This window comes from Marmota flaviventris, chromosome 12 (genome assembly GCF_047511675.1).
Source record: "Marmota flaviventris isolate mMarFla1 chromosome 12, mMarFla1.hap1, whole genome shotgun sequence".
Taxonomy (NCBI): domain Eukaryota; kingdom Metazoa; phylum Chordata; class Mammalia; order Rodentia; family Sciuridae; genus Marmota; species Marmota flaviventris.
Window position 1 is genome coordinate 74,287,030 of NC_092509.1, and position 12,227 is coordinate 74,299,256.

The following is a 12,227-nucleotide window of genomic DNA, read 5'->3' on the forward strand; positions in this document are numbered from 1 at the left end:
GAAAAATTCTCTTGCTCCATAGGACTAGGAGTAAATTGTCCTTCTTTTGACTCATTGCTAAATGGTTTGTAAGAAGTCTTCACTTTGATCTAAGAAATGTCTTTCTTAATTTTCACATGGTTAAGAAATTTCTTGATTATCTCTTTTCATCAGTTCATGTTTATTAAAATAGTCTTTTTAAAAAGTAATACGCTTTGCAATCAAGTATATGAGGTTCCCGAGCAAATGTCTCATTGGCATATGGAAAATAAGATCAAAGTACCCTCATCATATGCCTTGGGTGATCCCAACAGATGATTTCACAAAGCAGAATGAGCATCACAGTCAACCAAACACGTAAGGAAATAAGTCCCCACAAATGCGAACCTGCAGAAGCAACAGGTTCGACGACGACATGATAAGTAGGAGCAAGAAGAAACAATTCAGGCTGGGGAATTTTCTTTTGTAAAGTATTTGACTGTGGCAACTGCCCCATGGTATATACTGGAAGCAAATATATCAGAAGCCTAGTGAGTTTTTGAGGGAATGGTACAATTAAAGAAATTAAGATCCTGGACTTTAAAATATTTTGATTGTTTGAAACTTTGGGTACCCAAGAGGTCCTGGGAAGTAAGTGAACTACAGGAGCTGTTCATCCCCCAAGGAGAACATGGCCCTTAACATTCACTTCTGAAGAGGCCATAGAGAAAAATGGACAAGGAAGATCTATACTAGTGGCACACAGTTTTGGAGATAATATGACTTGTGGGGAACAATTTAAGAATCAGGGAAAGCAGGACACATGGGGTCTCCTGAGTCCTTTCTGATAATTCACAGATGAATATGGTCGGGCCAACAGAACTGGAAGTGTTGTGAAAGCTTCATACCAGGAAATTCACTCCAGCCCAGTTCTATAGTTACAGATTGACGCATGGAACAATAGAGAATACAAAACACTGTTGTATGACAAAGGTTCCACAATCCTCTTTATTCTTAATTGTCCCCACTTTGGGTGTACCAAGATTGTGAGAGTCCATGCCCTCAGGCTCCTTTAAAGCCATCTGCTAGGAATTGCCTTTTGTTTTATGATTGGCAAAGAAGGTGATGACTTAGGCTTCCACCCAAAGCCATGTTCTAGAATGACTTCCCAATTCCAAGTACTTCTTCATTTTCTTGTCTACTATTTAAAGATGAGATCTAGTTTCCTTTTCATATCCCAAAAGCTCTGAACAATTTGGGCTTTCTGTATTATTTTTAAATTCTGTATGCATGCTAGCCAGTTACATTCTGAGTTTATGCCCTGTCTCTTATCAAATATAGAAATAGTAACCATTTATACTATTAGCATTTTTCCACTAAACCTCTTTGCTCAGGGACATGAATTCAATGGGTACATTTCTACTCTCCAGGTTATTTCAGGTAAGAGTGGGGCCAAATGTTTCATGACGGCAAAATCTGTGTTGCCATTTTTTAGTCCCTGTAATAGCCACATTTTAGGATTTTTCATAGAAGAAATATGTTTCTAAGAATACATTTCTGTCTTAGTCAATTTTTGCTGTGATAATGTAAACAATTTCAAAATCTCAGTGCCTTTTAAAAGCAAGTTTTCTTCATTTTAGGTTTCAGATCAACAGGAGCTGGGATGCAACTAGGAGACAGGATTGGATCTGGACTTCAAGTCTGGTTGCAGGTGTGTTCCCTGCATATTTATTATTTATTTATTTATTCTGATATCCTGCTGCATGATCCTCTCAGGATAGTTAGTAGGATCAGAAGAGGCTAATTCAAATAAGACAATTAAAATCATTGCTTGCTTTATGTTTGCTGGCATTCCATTGAATAAAGCAAATCACACAATCTACCTCAACAACTATGGAGTGAAGTATATTCCATCTTCTACAGTGGGAAGTACTGAAAAGTCTCTGGCAAAAGGTGTCCAGGTATGATTCTAAGCAAGGGAAGAGGTGAGAAATTAGAAACATTAATGCAATCTTCAAAAGAATGAAACAAAACCAAAAATTGACTTAAAAATTATAAATCACAACAGCAAAATGTGAAGAAATCTAATGTTGTGAGAGAAGCTGACAAAAATCAACATTTGGACAGGAATTCACAGTAAGAAATTCCTTTTAATAGAAAGGTATGATAAAGACATCAAAATAAGTATGTTCAAGAAATAATAAAAGGTTAACAACCATTAAAAACTAAACAAGGAGAGGACCCTATAAAAAATACAGGCAGATCTGAAGAGGATAAAAAGCTATTATAAATATTGGCAATGAACGAGGTTAGCAATTCAAATTGCAATCTCAATTAATAGCATTACTTCTGTAATGGACACAGTTGAAGAGAAAATTAGTGAATTGGAAGGCAGTACTTCCTGATTCAGGGAGTTGATTAAAAATAGTTAAGAATTGTGAAATGATTTTCTCTTCAACTGTGTTCACTGCAGAAGTAATGCTATTGAGAAAAAAATCTTTAATTAAAAATTCAATGTCTTGAATTAACATAGAATTATTAAGGTTTTGTATCACTGATTGGATCAGGTTTGTTAATTTGTGTCTTTCATTGATTTTGTTCATTTCACCCAATCTGCTTATTTTATTGGCATAAATTACCTCCATCATATTCTCATGTTTTTCTTTTAATGGCTATGTTCTGTAGTGAGTGATGTATTCTATTGCTAGGTATTGCCTTTTCCTTTGATTGTTGATAAATCAATGTAAATGTAGGTGTTTATTGAGTTCTTTAAAAAACCCAGTTCTTATTTCATTGATTTTCTCTATTTATGTTTTATATTTCAAATATTTTGCATTTTACTATTCTTTCTTTTTAAACATTGAAAAAAATTATCTACAAACTAATGTGGCTGTGACATCCCTAGGTAATATAATCTTATGTGACTACCCTCAAACATGTAGTCTGTTTTTGACCAAAACATCATGATTCAGCACATGACTATCTTGTTGCTTTGCTAAATTTTTTTAAGGATATTTTGCCTATCTTCATAGGGATATTGGTCTGTAGTTCTCTTTTCTTTATCTGTTGTCTTTGCTCTCAAGAAATGAATTTGGAAGTATTTTCTCTTTTCTGAAAGAGTTTGTTAGGATTGGAATTATTTCTTCCTTAAATGTCAGAACTTACCAATAGAGCATTTGGGCATAAAATTTTCATTTTGAAAAAAAATTTAATTAAAAATTCAGTGTCATGAATTAATATAGAATTATTCCTTCTCATGTATTTGTTCACTTACATCAGTAGGGACTCAAATTTTTATGTAATTCTATAAGTTATAAAATCTCTTACCATCATTATTTATTTTTTTCTTTTCTAATTTTCCCAGATTTAGTGGGACCTTGTTGACACTGGCTTCTGAGTCTTTTTTGACATGTCAGCATCATTTTTAAAGTGTTTATTTCTGGAACCCTTAATTTTTGATACCTGGAAAGTATTTTAAGCTTATCTACTTTTCCTGCCACAGCCCTGAAATCAACCATTTCTCCAGGGAACTCTGATTTTTCACTGGGGACAGGTATTTATATATCAGAATATGGGTTCTCATTTCTTCTAGGCTTTCTGAGAAGACAGATTTACATATAATATTTATTATACACATGTACTACAGATTTGTATGTAATATTTATCATATACATGTATTACATGCTTGCTAACTATGTGTCAAAAATCACAGAGTAAAGGGATGCCTAGAGAGCTGGTAAAACATTTCTGGGTAAGTATGTGGGACTGTTTCTGGAAAAGATAAGTATTTGCCTCAGTAATCTTAAGTAAAGGAGATAATCCTCACCAATGTGGGCACATATTATCCAATCCATTGAGCACCCACTCATACAGGTCAAAATGGTGGAAGAAGGGTGAATTATTGCTCTCTCCTCTTGACTTGGGACATCCATCTTCTCCCAGCCTCAGACATCAAACTCCTGGTTCTCAGGGCTTTGGATTCCAGAACTTGCACCAGCAAGAGCTCCCTTCCCCACTGTGGGTTCTCAGGCCTTGAACTGAGAATTACACTATTAGGTTCCCCTGGTTTGAGAACATTTTAACTTAGACAGAATTACATCACCCTCTCATCTGGGTCTCTAGCATGTGAACAGCATTTCATGGAACTACTTGGTCTCCATAAACAAGAAAAAAATCGTGTGAGTGTGTGTGTGTGTGTGTGTGTGTGTGTGTCTCCATCCTCCTGCTTCTGTTTCTCTGGAGAATCTGATCAACATAGATATGCATACACATATTTATATCTATTTCCCTATCCCCTCTACAAATCCATGTGTGTATATCTATGTGTTTTTATGTTCAAAATAATGAATTCATTTTCATAACACAAGTTACAATTAAATATCACAGTCTTCATGCAAACATTCCTCTTTTCCTTATTTCTAACTCTCTTCTACAATGGTAAGAAAGCTGACTCTCATTAGCCATAATATATTTACTTATCTGCCCCACCTTAGAATACATATAACATAGTGTTGGGATTGCTAACCAATACTACTATGAAAAACAATTTTACTAAATAGAATCCAGTGATTTTATGTACTCTTTTTGTCTTGAGCCTTTTTATTGTATAATAAAATTACTGTGTTCTGAAGTTACTTAAGTTAGTTCTAACTCACGGACTCCTTTTAAATGTGGTTGTGTTATTCATTTGAAACACAGTAATTTTCATTTGTATTTCATTATGGCTTTTACTCTTCCTTCCCTTTTTTGTTGCTTATAGTTACTTGAATTTTTAATATGTGAGGCAAAGATGATAAAATTAAAATCACACAATATTTCCCATTCTCATTTTCCCCATCATTTTCTGGCTCACTCTTGCTCATTCCTTGCATCTAACCAACATCACTGATTGTAGTTTATCCTTCTTGTTTCTTTTTCTGCAAATGAATAGAACAGGTACACATTTTTTATTAATCTTTCTTATAGTATTTTTCATATGATTTTTATTCATTTACCAATATAGTCTGAAGACAATTCTACAAAAGTTTATAGAGATATTCCTTGTTCTTTTTTGTTGCTGTATAGACCTCCATTGTTGGGTATAATATAGTTTACTGAGCTGACCTTCTATGTATGGGTACTTAAATTATTTCTCATCTTCTAAAATTATAAAGTCAGATTAATGACCTTGTACATGCACATTTTTGGCTGGAAGAGAACCTTCAGGGTTCATTCCTATAAATGGGATTACTGGGTCAAGGGTATTACTGGGTCAAATGCATAAATATTGCAAAATTCCCTCTAAAAGAGCTTGGCCAGTGTGCACTCCCACTAATTACTTATGACTACACTTGATTTTCCATGGCCACATTAAAAGAATATGTGGTCATATAAAAACAAGACCTTTGAACAAGGCCAGGCTTCAAATTTCTGTGAGAAAACAACAACAAAAATAGCCCAGCAATCTCACACTTCTCCCAAAAGCCTCTGTGATGAGCAAGGGCAGTCTGAGGAAAGGCTTCATAAAAGAGGAAAAGGGGAAGCTAGCAGCAGCCCTCAGATTGCTCCAAAAAAACATTGCCAGAAAGTAAAAGTCTACCCTAAACACAAAAATACTGAAAAGAAGTCATGGTACACCAGAGCACTGACTTCAGGGGAGGGGCTTGGAACGGCTGGTCTTTAAAAGGTGTGGCTTCTGGAAGAGAGAAGGAGCAAGAGGAAGGACAAGCACCTTTGGTGACAGAATTGAAATCACTTAGCATCTCTATGTTTATTTTCCTAGTTTGTAAAATGGAGATGATTATATACTTACTTCCTGTATAAAAATGCTGTAAAATTTAAATAAAATAGAGTTTATGTCATGTTTTTTTTTAAAAAAAGGAAACAAAGGAGAAATTTCGAGGCCCTTGAGAAGCAACAAAAATTAAAGGACTTGTGGCAATTCTGCCTATCACCAGATCCCAGTACAGTCAGCCTCTGAGGCACAGCAAGTTGAAATGGGGACAAAAGTTGCTTTAGATGAGAAAAAAGGAAATATCAGCACAGGAGGAAACTGATGAATAAGATACACTGGCATCACTAAACTACGAAACTGGAAAGAGAGATGTTTATATGAATTTGTAGCAATAGTCTAGATGTGGAACAAATATAAAAAACTTAAATATATGATTATGTGAAATATAATAAGAATATAATTTAATATAGCAATATATAGTTATAAGCTCAAGATTATGATTCCCATCTATTGTCATGTACCTGTGTCAATTTCATTGAAGTGTCTGCAGAATTGAAGACCTGGAACTTAATGGATTTAAGAAGCAAAAACAGGTTTCATGGAGATAAGTGATTTAGGTAGAGCAAAGGAGGTTGTTGGAGATGAGAAGGTCAATAAAACCAGAGGTGAAGGTATTAGAAAGAAGCGCCCTGGTCAATAGGAAGTCATCATCAGGTTTTAATATGGCTGGAAGATAGTGATCCAGGTTCTAAGCCCTTAATAAATATGGTTGAGTGTCCAGAAATTAGTAAGATGGCAAAGATGAGAAGCGGAAGAGGGCCACAACATGGGTTTGAATTTGCAAACAAATCTCTGATAAGCACTGATCTCTCTCATTGCTCTCCCTTTCTCTACACAGCACAAGTTGAGTATCCCTCATCTGAAATGTTTGAGATCAGATGTGTTTCAGATTTTGGACTTTTCTTTAATTTGGAATATTTGCATATACACAAGGTATCTTCGAGATAGAACCAGTGGAAACACAAAATTCATTTATGCTTCATATGAACCTTTGTTATAGTTTGGATATGAGATGTCCCTCAAAAGCCCATGTGGCAATGCAGAAATGTTCAGAGATAAAATGATTAGATCATGAGAGCCAGAGCCCATGGGAGATATAACCTAATCAGGGGATTAATCCATCTAGTAATTTAATAATTTGAATGGATTCCTAGGGGGTAACTGTAGGTAACTGTATGACTGGAGGAAGTAGGTCACTGGAGGTCTGCCTTTGGGGATTATATTTTGTTCCTGGATCTTTCCACTCTGCTTTTTGGCTCCCATGAGCTGAGCAGCTTGGCTGTGCTTTACCTTCTGCCAAGATACCCTACTTCATCTCAGTCCCAGAGCAATGGAGTTCGCCAACCACAGACTAAACACTCTGAAACGATGAGCCTAAATATACTTTTCCTTTAAGTTGCTTTTGTCAGGTATTTTTGTCACACTAATGAAAAGCTGATTAAAATGACCTTATATACATAGCCTAAAGGCAATTTCATATAATGTTTTGAAACACATGAGATAAAATTGCCTGGTTTAGAATTTTCTACCTGTAACATCATGTTAACACTCAAAAAGTTTCAGATTTAGGAGCTTTCATATTTTCGGATTAGGGATGGTTCAGCATGTTGAAGATGAAATTGATATTCTATTCTTTTTTTCAACATTGCTACCTGGAGACCACTCTGCCTTCTTCTCCACAGAATTCTTTCTTTTAGAATCTCATGTTGTGAGAATACACTATTTGTATCTGTTTGTCTCTGTCTGTCTCTCTCTCTCTCTCATCTTTAGATCCCTAAACCACTCCACATTTCTTAAATATTTTAGCCCTGAACTCACTGTCATTCTCTGTAGCACAAATTCCCATGCTTCTCTGTGATTTCAACATCTATGTAGATATTCCATGGCCTCCTGTTTCCCAATTCTGTGCACCATTTTATTTCAACTCTTACAACCATGGTTCTGTCAAAACCCTTCAATCACTGAAAACTATAGGCCTTCTGTATTAGTTTAGGTAATGTTAACTACAATCACATTACTAACCAACCTGCAAAATATAAACATGACAGAAGTTTATTCCTTCCTCATATGGTGTCTAAAGGGGAGTGTACCTGACCAGCAGATAGCTCTCCTCTGGGCAGTAACCCCTGCTCCTTCCTTTCTGTGGCTATGTCATCTTGATCACATGACTTCCTAGTTTACTACATCCACCTTCACTGAATCATTAGAGACAAAGAGGCAGCAGGACTGTGTATGGGAATGTTTTAGGGGCAGGTCTAGAAATGACACGCATCTTCTCTGCTCACTAGAGAATGACTAGACTTTAGTCCTATGTTCACCCTTTACTATAAGGGTGCTCAGAAAGGCTAGCTGTGTGTCCAGAAAGAAGAGAAAATAAGTGTGGGCACCTCTGGCTTCTGATCACCAGTTCTCTGTTTCCCTGAACTACCTCTTACCATTTCAGTTCATTCTTGCTAGTACCCCAATTCTAACAACATCTAAACCTCATCAGGACCTACAGAAAAACTGATCTTATAACTTTTTTTCTCACTACTCCCATAGTTAAGCCTATGGTTCAATATTTTAATCACTTTCTTGTATACACCCTCACTCACTTTATCTTATATTCACCTGGGAACATTCCAATCCTAGTTAAATCCATGGGACTGCTTTTCCTGAGACTTCATCTAGTCCTTTCTTTCTCTTCCTTTCCTAAACCACAATACCTCCTTGTGTGCCTTCATTCTTGTGATGGCCTTGCTTTGTGTCACTGAAGAAACAGAAGCAAAATGAAGAAAATGTCCAGAAGCAGTCACTGTGGCATGCCCCCATCCATCCAGAGCCGTGCCTCATCTGCTACCTCCCCTCCTGCTGACTACAGGAGCCTCCCTTGCTCCTAAGGCCATGTTCTCCATTTGTACACCAACAGGGCTAAAACTTTCTAAGGGGCTGGCACTATTTTAAACCCTTTGTTTATTAACTTATTGATTTCTCCCCAATAAGGGAGGTAGGGCTATCATCCCCACCCCACAGAGGTAGGTAACAAAGGTATGGAGTCAAGGAACGTTGACTCCACTTATGTGGCTGATAAGCAGTGGGCTCTGACTTGAGTCCCAGTAGTCCATTCCCAGAATCCATGTTCTGCCAAACTGCTTCTCAAGATGGAAGAGTTGACCACCTTCCAACTCCTCAAGGACATCAGCAATTTTCCCCATTCCCCTCACATCATCTAACATCACATGATATAATTTTCCACATATTTCAAAATAAAATCTCTCCAATCCCACATTGTCTTCCACTGAGCATCTTACTTCTGTGCCTCAACTTTTCTGAAAAACCTCTTGAAAAAGTTGTCTATATTACCCTGTTTGGCTATCTCCAATCTCTCTCCACCTTGCCTTCATGAAACCCTCTCTATTCTCTCCACTTTGGCTTCGACCTACAATCACTCTATTGAAAGAGTTCTGGTCAAGGCCACCAATGACCTCCATGTTGTAACCCTAATCCCATATCCAGGTATTCATCTTCCTTTCTCTAGCTGTGTTCCTTGGCCCATTCTCTCTTACTGTTGATTCCCAAATATCTATCCTAGGCTTAGATGTCCCCTATGGAACTTTAGATTTGTATTTTTGATAACCTATACAATATCTTCACTTTGATATCTAAAAGGCTTCTCAAACTTTAATCTAAAACCAAACACCTGATCTTTCTGCTATAAAAAAACTCTCAATAGATGGCCATCTTACCCTTTCTATTTCTCACAGGCTAAAACTTGAGTTATCATCCTTAACTCCATCTCATTTAAAAAAATTCTTTGTCTAATCATTTAACGAATCCTGCCAGCTCCATCTTCAAAATACAGTTTTAATCCTACCGCTTTCCATCACTCACCTCTGAGCTCTTACCGCCCTGCATTAGAGACAGTCAGGATGCATGGCTTGGAGGCTGTCATCAGGATCTGTCACTGCTGATCACAGGCATCGTCCTTCTTCCTGTTCTGTTTCTCCTCCATCCTAACAGCTGAGTTCTTGAGGATTGTGCAGGATGTCAGAGGATAGCAAGGAAGAAGATTGTCTTCAAGCAGTTCTGCTTTCATGTTGTGAGATGTCCCCTGTGGCAGGAAGACTATCTTCTACCTGCTTGGAATCGAAAGAGGAAGAACTAAAGGGAAAAAAAATGGGATATTTTAGTAAATTGTCCTATCAAAGTGAAGGAGAAGTGTGTGGACACTGGATTGAGATGGCAATGGGGAGCAAGGACAATGCCTGCACCACCTCTCACAATGAGCATAAGGAGTACCCCCACCACTGCTGGAACAGGCTACAATGGGGGAAATGACTTCATGGAAGAGGCTACTTTTGGGTTTAAGCAAGGTGGAAACAGCTAAGGCTGTTTGTGGAAAATGAGGCACTTGCACACTGGACATTGACCAAAGAAAACAGGACTAAGGTGTGGCAAGGAAGACAAAAAACTGCTAACATCCAAGTGCTCCCCCAAATCAATACAGGTTGAATATCCCTTATCTGAAATGATCGGGACCAGGATTGTCTCTGATTTTGAATTTTTCCAGGTTTTGGAATATTTGTATATACATGATGATGTATTTTGGGCATGGGACCTAAGCTGAAACATGAAATCCATTTGTGTTTCATATATATAGTACACACATAGCCTAAAGGTAATTCTATATAATACTTTTAATGTGTATGTGCCTGCATTTTGACTATGACTGATCACAGGAGGTCAGGTGTGGAATTTTCCATTTGTGACACCATGCTGATGCTCAACATGGAGTGTTTGCTTTTGGACTCTGAGATTAGGGATGCTCAACTTGTAATAACAGTGGTTACATATTGGTATACCAAATTTCTGTGGTGAGCAATTTGCTAGATCAAATAAGGATCAGTTTCAAGAGGGAAAGGTCACACAACCTTCGCAATCAGAGTGCAATCTCACAAATTACCTGGAGACAAAAGAAAATTGTTAGATTTTATGCAACAGATTCTAAATATATATCCTACAAGAATATCTTGGTCTTCCTCCAAATGCCTAATGCTCAAATTATTATTTCCTCCAATGTTATTATTATTTTTTTTTAGCTTTTGCCCTTATCTTAGTAAGACAGGCTAATTCAAAGCATTATATAGTCAAAGTTCACTATTCCTCAATATCTGAAATACTTGATATTATAAACCTGCTCCTATTGATTCTTTTATTTGGATCAAGGCACAATAAAGAGTCACAAGTTTCATAGTTTTTACTCCTACAGTGAATGTACAACACACTCACAACCTCTTCCAAGCCCTTCCTACTTCTATTATGCTTCACTGTCATTCCCAGTCCTGTCATTAGAATTCCATTTGTTCTTCTCTTGCTCAGCACCCTGTCTTGAGTGCCACCCTACCCACCACTCATTTGCTTAACAGATAGCAGCGTAAGCACCCAATGTGTTCTATAAGGTATGTGCTGTAACTCAAGTCTGCATTTTTTCTCAGTAAATAGAGTCTTATTCTTCCTGTGGTAGACTATACGCAACTTGAGGACAGACACTGCGGTTATCTTTGGAACCCTAAGACTAACAGATGGTAACCTGCACATAGTAGGCTCTGTGGTATTATTTGGAATAACTGAACCAGTGCTGTCCTTGCTACTCTAAGAAGTACCAGGTTGTTGCAGGATAGCAGAGCAGGCCCTCATATTTAACAAAGGAATGAATCAGTAGGTAGATATTTGCCCATTCCCAGTTAGAAGAGCATAAAGAATTTTGTAATATTAGAAACTAATGAAAGTAATTATTAATATTGTTAATTGTGACTCTGGCCAAACTAGAGTCATTTAGGAATGAGAATGTCCTTATTATTAAAAATTTATATTTTAGTATTTACAGAGAAATTTCATGAAGCATGTGGAATTTATCTTAAAGTTTTTTACTACCATTGACAAAATAGATGAAGCAAACATAATCTTTGTTAGTAGAGTTGTATGCACATTCTAGTCTAGTCAAACACTTAAAATGTAATCAACAAATGACAAGAGCAGATTAAGAACACAGAAATTAATGTGTTGCCTCTAAGTGAACCAATAACAAATAATAAACTAAAAGGAAAATACCAGTAACCAGAAAATACAATATGGTACAATTTAAAAGTAACTGAAAATGATTCACCCGAGGATAATCAAAAGACAATATTCTAAACTACTTTTGGGAGGCAGGAAGATAATCTCTTATTGAGAAATAAAATATTCACATTTAAGAAAATAAATTTCAAATACTACATGAGACAAAAATGTGATTAATTATTTATTTCTATTTAGGGAAAATAAATTTTTCTTTACATAGCTTGTTTTCTTGTTTTACATGTGAAACCAAAATGTTCACTAACATAAATAAATATAAATAAATTAATCTTATATTACAAAAGAATAAGATTTACAATTCGCTATAAACACCTTATTTCAGAAATAATAGAATCTTATGTCAATGAGATCTCCAGAGTATTTTTAAAGATATTAAATC

The 12,227-nt window shown here is 36.4% G+C and overlaps 1 long non-coding RNA gene across 1 annotated transcript; it reads right to left on the reverse strand.

Annotated features, from left to right (window-relative positions):
• Nucleotides 1-1,658: 1,658 nt before the first annotated feature.
• On the reverse strand, nt 1,659-11,921 carry LOC139701410 (uncharacterized). The gene is made up of 2 exons (XR_011703984.1): nt 9,602-11,921; nt 1,659-4,874 (listed from the first exon to the last, which is right to left on the reverse strand). It is a non-coding gene; the product is annotated as an uncharacterized lncRNA (long non-coding RNA).
• Between the last annotated feature and the right edge of the window lie 306 nt (nt 11,922-12,227).